Below are 4,721 nucleotides of genomic sequence, written 5' to 3'. Positions count from 1 at the left end.
ATATATATACAATATATAGTTAAAATGTGAAAATAGTGAAAATGCATTGGAGTGCACAAAGAATGGAGAAAATTGCATCAATATTTTACAGTCAAAAAAGAAAAAAAAAATGTTTGATCCAATTAATTGCGCGTCAGTCTTACTGATATAAGCCATTCAAAACTCTAATGCCGAATTTTCTGGGAACTACCCCTCCTCTGAAGAACCAATGTGAGAGGTTTTGGGTTATCCTGGCCCACCCTCTTATGCTACCGTTGGGAATTTGACATCGCTCCCACCTCTTAAAACCGATAAATAAATTAGTCTTACAGATCATTATAGGTCTAATGAATTGTGTACCCCTTTCAAATGTAACAAAGTGTGTACTGATAGGTCTATATTGGTCTATACATATATATGCCTAGTATTTCTAACGTAGCCAACATATAATTTTGAAAATAATAATAATAATAAAATTAATAATAATAATAATAATAATAATACATTAAGAATAGTCTATACTAAAAATAATGACGATCATAACTTTAATAATAATCATAACAGCAGGTTTTACCTTAAGTTCTTAAATACTAAGCTCCTTAAAAGCAAAAATACCAGAGTATCGTCTGTCTTCATCTACACAGAGTCTTGCTATGAATATTACAAGAAAACACCGACTTGCGTAGGTGAAAATCATGTAAATTATGCATTTATCTGGACTACCAATAGATATCTTCTAACTGTCTACATTATTAAACTTAGGAGTGCATTGTATAACCGGTGCTTAAATTATTTATTTAGCATATCAACACATTATGCCAGGATACAGTGATGACAAAAAGAAAATATATTTACCCAATATGTGTCTACTATTCCATTATTCATACCTGTCATAATGCACACATAATGGTAAACTTATTTGATAATTATGCATGTGCCTTTAAGATTCTGAAACAATAGCAATGTAGAGTAAGCATGATAGTATATAGTATAAAAATTGAAATAATAATAATGATAAGATTAAGAATAATAATAATATTAAAAACAAAAATAATATTAATATTATTAATAATGATGATGACGATGATAATAATAATAATAATAATAGTAACAATGATGATGATGATAATGATAATGATAGTACTGACAATACCACTACTGATACTTATGATGATATTATTGCAAGTATAATAACAAAAGAGTTGAATACAAGTTCTTTCTAGTAAAATACTTTCTCTTTATCGTCGTAAAGAATTATTATGGATCGAAAGTAACTGACTGGCGTTAGTAAAGTTGTATACAAAATGTTCCAAGATGCAACCCGTCTATCAAAACACACCTTATAAATTAGTAAATAGTAAATTCGTTTTACATTATTAGAATCTAAAGAGCTTATTGTTCCATTATGTATTTATAGACCCACGTATGATTGCAAATGTAATAACTTATTGCCTGGATACAGTGGTGAAAATAGAAACACATTTTTGTCCTAATAACGTGCTCTCCATTATGGTATTTTTGCTGTCAGTCATAATTTCTACGGAAGAGAATATGGCTATTGGTTAAAATTCTTAACATGGGCGTGTTCCATTTTTCCCTCAGAGAACTATAATAATAATTAAGCCTACCACACCATGTTCCTTGGTAAATACTTGTGGTTATACCTTAAACATCGCTTACACGTTCTCTATTATATCATAATTTATATATACAGTAGGTTTCCGTAGTCTGGTGGGTATGATACTCGCCTTGAAATCCAGCGGATGCAGGTTCGAATCCCGCCAGACACTTTTTTCTTCATAGAACTGAAATAAAGGAACCTTTCGTTTTTGAGCTATGCTTGATACGATTATTGCAACATGTACTTATTCGAGCACTGTTATTGTTATTTATCTATTTGTTTGTTTATATATATATATATATATATATATATATATAATATATATATATATATATATATTATATAATGTTGTGGCATTGCAATATTGGTACACGTAATATCGCGAATTGTATAAAGACAATTTGAAGATGAACACGGTGGGCATTTCAGGATACAGACATTGCTCTCTTCACCATTTTCTCGCCTTATTGAATGGACAACTGAAGTTAAAACATATATTTTAAAAAACTGTTCATGTAGGCCTACCAATCTTTGTATATGGTTCTCAATGTACTAATATTAACTGTGTTTGTACTAAGAAACCTGACACAATTCCAAGTAATGTAACAATTATTGTTTATTTACCTGTACACGTGTAGCCAGATATCATTAAAGTTATTTAAACAAAATCAGCAATTAATTAGTGATATGAATATATATTGTATGCTATGCATTTTCTTTTGAAATACAAGTGAATAGGTAGAGTTTAGAATAACAGACTGTCTGGTACGATATGAATTAAGTGTTGAATTTGACCCGAGGCATTCAAAAATTAATTATAATGTGAATGTTATGTTCTGTGTTTGTTATCTCCTATGTCTTTACCGATTAGTTTCTGAGCAATGTAAATTATCTAGTCAATTCTTGGTAAAGTTAAGGTAGAAAGATTTATCACACTGTAAAGTTATAGGCATATGGAATAGAGCATTAAGATACGAATAATAATTATAATAATAATAATAATAATAATAATAATAATAATAATAATAATAATAATAATAATAATAATAATAGTGATAATAATGATAATAATAATAATGATAACAACAATAATAATAATACAAATTACAATATTATTTATATAATTAATTAAATACTAAAAAAATTCAGAGAGAAAGGAGATCTGTCGGATTCGACGGCTCAGTCCATCAAGATAGGGCATAGACCTAGGCCTAGTATTTTGGTCCGAAGACATGTTTCCAGTAGTGCACAGTGGCGCCGGGAGACCGGGGAAAATAAAGAAAGACACATTATTAAATGTATACATTCATCCAGTATCATTCATGTGTTTTTCCCACGAGAATTGTAAATAAAGCTGCCGTTTATCGATGAAAGCTCGTAATTAATCGCTTCTAATTCTTTCTTTCATGAATATTTTCATGATCTCTACTACGAATCTATGTTTACAATTTATCATATAATAAATTCTTTACTTTTTTAAGTTATTAATTAATAATTGTCAAAGGCTTGGACGCTGGACATCGTCAATATACATACAAGTTAGAGAATACGAATAGACATGCCAGAGATTCGATTGTCAAACAAATACTAAATTAATATAATAAAACAGTGGCGGTGGTCGGGCCCTACCTCTAAATTCTTCAAAAAAAAAACTTGAGAAAAAAAAAGAAAGAAAAGAAAATTCCACTAAAACCTAGTCTAAGAGTGCCATTTCCGACCGTGCAGATGTACCATAATGTCACGCGGCTTACATGTCTCATTCAAAATACGGTGCTCTGTCGTAGTTTATATTTCAGTCGATCCAGCTGAAACACAAGAAAAGCAGCGGAAGGAATTGAGCCAGTGACCAAAGATCTAAAAGAATCTCTACTGTTCAGCGTGCACACATCGAATACCATTAATTTAGCCGACTGAGCTAAGCTGCTTTAAAGTGCATCCCTCTTCGCCACTCCACTAAGCAATGATTTAATATTAATTATTTATTATTAATGCATATTTTGAATGAATTCTACTCAAAAATTTAATACCGTAAACCTCAAATTGAAGCCCAACGAGCTTAATCTCGAGAAGAAGCCCATCTAGAATTGCTGCCCTCTATTTAGTTTGCAAAAATATCCTCGATAAAAACCCATCTCGAAAAGAAGCTAATTTTTTTTTCGAGATAATACAGTACATACACTGTACATTTTAAGAAAATGAAAAAAAGTAAAACATGTTTGGTGTATACACCAGTTTAGGTAATTAGTTGCGGATTAATACACTCCATGACGCAGACTGATGTTACAGTGGCCCTATTTATTGTTTTGTAGTAATAATTCCCAAAATTGACAGCATTCATGTTGAAAAGAAGCACCTCCCTTTCAACTTTGTAAAAATAGCCTCGAAAAGAAGCCAATTTCGAAAAGAAGCCATTCTCAAAAAGAAGCCTATCCTAAGTTCGCAAAAAAAATAAGTAAATAAATATATAAAAAAATAAAGATAAAAAAGGGGAAACCCAGGGCTTCAATTTGAGGTTTTAATATATGTTGATTTAATGGTTTTTGTGGCGATCATTGGACGTTAAGCATGTAGGGGCAAGCGACACGTAGAATGTCGATGCCAGAGTTATAACCTTTTGATGTCCCGAGATCCTGTTGTTGAAATGCCCCTTTTATCATTGTCTGTTGATCAGTAAGTTTCTTATATACCTGGCTGTCTCAGACGTCAGTCTTAATGTATGATGTGTCTCACCTCTTTATATATTTGGTTCTTCTTCTACATCCATTTTACTTTATTTTTCCATGTTTCGTATTATAAAATATACCAGTACATACACACACACATAATATATATATTTATATAATATATATAATATATATATAATATATATAAAAAATAAACAAAAAAATAAACCAGAAGACTAAACTTAACCAATGGAGAAATACAAGTCAGGTCCTAGAATGGTTTAACAACATCACCGATAAGCAGAACCACTCATTTATATGCTTCGACGTCACCGAATTCTATCCATCGATTTCCCATAACCTACTTTCTAAAGCCCTCGACTTCGCCGAATCCTACGCAGAAATTACAGAAGAGGAAAGAAACATAATTGTACAATCCAAAAACACTCTACTATTCA

At 30.9% G+C, this 4,721-nt stretch overlaps 1 protein-coding gene across 1 annotated transcript in view; it reads right to left on the bottom strand.

The window, feature by feature from the left end:
- LOC117103871 overlaps positions 1 to 660 on the bottom strand; it is a 33,311-nt gene extending 32,651 nt beyond the window's left edge. Inside the window, exon 1 of the mRNA XM_033244486.1 lies at positions 554 to 660. The gene's annotated coding sequence lies outside the window, so the exon portion shown is untranslated. The remainder of the gene's footprint in view (positions 1 to 553) is intronic.
- Between the last annotated feature and the right edge of the window lie 4,061 nt (positions 661 to 4,721).

Source organism: Anneissia japonica, unplaced genomic scaffold (genome assembly GCF_011630105.1).
Source record: "Anneissia japonica isolate Jap-2015-1 unplaced genomic scaffold, ASM1163010v1 scaffold3862_len378127_cov164, whole genome shotgun sequence".
In the NCBI taxonomy this organism is placed as follows: Eukaryota; Metazoa; Echinodermata; class Crinoidea; order Comatulida; family Comatulidae; genus Anneissia; species Anneissia japonica.
This window is presented reverse-complemented; position numbering and strand designations above follow the sequence as displayed.